Raw genomic sequence first — 2,500 nt, 5'->3', positions numbered from 1 at the left:
TCTTTGTAGGCAGAAAATAGTACGTTACAGGACTCTCAAACTGATGTATTCCAAAAATAAAGAATTAAAATAACAAAGTCTAATCTATATAAGCGCTCTTGAATAAAGCAGTGTAAAAAAAAAAAATAGCAATTTAAAAAAACCAAGTCTTCGTCTTGGAAAATAACAAAATCTAAAAGAAAAGAAAAGTCTTCTTTGTGGAAAATAGTAAAATAAAAAAAAACCAAGACTTCACCTTGGAAAATAACAAAATCTAATCTAAAACATCTTAAATAAAGCTTATTTGTAATCTTCTTTGTAGGCAGAAAATAGTAAGTTACAGGACTCTCGAACTGATGTAGTCCAAAAATAAAGAATTAAAATAACAAAGTCTAATCTATATAAGTGCTCTTGAATAGGCTTCGTGTAAAAAAATAGCAATAAAAAAATACCAAGTCTTCGTCTTGGAAAATAACAAAATCTAAAAGAAAAGTCTTCTTTGTGGAAAATAGTAAAATAAAAAACCAAGACTTCACCTTGGAAAATAACAAAATCTAATCTAAAACATCTTAAATAAAGCTGGTTTGTAGTCTTCTCTCGAACTGATGTAGTGCAAAAATAAAGAATTAAAATAACAAAGTCTAATCTATATAAGTGCTCTTGAATAAAGCTTCCTGTAAAAAATAGCAAAAAAAATACCAAGTCTTCGTCTTGGAAAATAACAAAATCTAAAAGAAAAGTCTTCTTTGTGGAAAATAGTAAAATAAAAAAAACCAAGACTTCACCTTGGAAAATAACAAAATCTAATCTAAAACATCTTAAATAAAGCTTATTTCTAATCTTCTTTGTAGGCAGAAAATAGTAAGTTACAGGACTCTCGAACTGATGTAGTCCAAAAATAAAGAATTAAAATAACAAAGTCTAATCTATATAAGTGCTCTTGAATAAGCTTCGTGTAAAAAATAGCAATATAATAAAAATACCAAGTCTTCGTCTTGGAAAATAACAAAATCTAAAAGAAAGGTCTTCTTTATGGAAAATAGTAAAATAAGAATACCAAGACTTCACCTTGGAAAATAACAAAACCATCTTGAAAAAAGCTTATTTTTAATCTTCTTTGTAGGCAGAAAATAGTAAGGCGAAAATAAAGTCCCCTCTAAGCTCTAAAGTAACAAATACGACGTGTTAAAAAAAAAAAACTAACAATAAAAAAAAAGAACCAAGACTCCGTCTTGGAAAATAACAATCTAAATTGTGGAAAATAGTAAAATGAAATGAAAACCGACTTCACCTTCGAAAATAACAAAATCAATCTAAAACAAATGACATCTTAAAACAAAACTATTATTTGTTTCGGAGGTTGTCTATGACTGTTCATAGACCGCATAATTTCCACAGAACATTCTCAGAATATCAAGAGAGAAAAGCAGCGTTCTGCGGGAAATCATCTTGGCCAGTGATGTCGTTCTGGGTTTGGTCAGGCCCAGGGAGGTAAGTACCTCGTTATTCTCAAGGGGCCACTTTCCTCTTGCCCCAACCGGGAATCCAAAGAATGTGACCTTGCTAGCCTTCGTCAGCACTTTGACTTGATCACCAAGAGGGGTATAGTACGAAACTTTGTGCGAGGCAGCATCTGACAAGGTATTCTTTGAAAGCTCAAAACGGACGGTGACATCGATCACAACCGCCTCCTCATCTTTTGCAAACACGAGGTCAGGCTTTCTCATCTCTCCCGTCTCGGATATGAACCGTGGCTCTTTGTATACAGACCAGCCCAATCTAGCCGCTTCGTCTGCCAGAATGTTACTGATCTTGTTATGTCGCGCAATTCTTGCTTTCTGTACTGCAGGACATTGACCGAGAATGTGCGAAAGGGACTCGAGTCTGGCAGAGCATTTCCTGCAGGAACGTAAGGCCCCATCTCTGCCTCTGTTCAAGCTTTCTCTTGTTGGGTAAATATTTGCCCTTAGTTGTAGTGCTGCGATAAAGAAGCATTGTTTAAAGCCGCACCATGGCCTCAACCAAGCATTACTGATTCTATCATGCGCAAAGTTTACAATGCCCCTTCCTTGAACCGGCTTTTCGCACCATCTCTGAAATTCATGCTCCCTCCAATCGCAGGGTCTCGGATATACAGGTTCTTTTGACATCGAGTCCCTGAGAACGAATGTTGGGATTGCATCACTGTCACCCCCTGCTCGTACCCACAAATTACGGTATTCTTCCTCCATACCCTGCGAGGACACAATATTACGGGTGATAGCATCGGACGAGTTTGCTATACGTTGCAGCCTTCTAACTTGAACCGAAGGGATTGTTTTTTCCAGTTTCAAGATGGCAAGGCCTCCGTCTCGGGCTCTGGCATATAACAGTCCATCACAAGTTGAAGCGGGAAGGTGGAGCCATCCTTTTACCGCCTTTCTAATCTCTTGGTCCAACCCACGGAGAGTTGATTGCTTGCAGTCCGAGTGGTCTGCAGGATATAACAATCTGGGTAGGGCATAGGCATTGAGTAGTTCAA

General features: G+C 37.0%; 1 pseudogene; it reads right to left on the bottom strand.

The window, feature by feature from the left end:
- Positions 1 to 2,500, bottom strand: part of LOC142911561 (28S ribosomal RNA) — an 8,365-nt pseudogene that overhangs the window by 2,549 nt on the left and 3,316 nt on the right.

The sequence above is a fragment of the Petromyzon marinus genome, unplaced genomic scaffold (genome assembly GCF_048934315.1).
Source record: "Petromyzon marinus isolate PM22_M1 ecotype Great Lakes invasive population unplaced genomic scaffold, UKy_Petmar_22M1.pri1.0 PM_G_Scaffold_18, whole genome shotgun sequence".
NCBI lineage: Eukaryota > Metazoa > Chordata > Hyperoartia > Petromyzontiformes > Petromyzontidae > Petromyzon > Petromyzon marinus.
The sequence above is the reverse complement of the archived record's forward strand: the minus strand, read 5'-3'. Positions and strand labels throughout refer to the sequence as shown.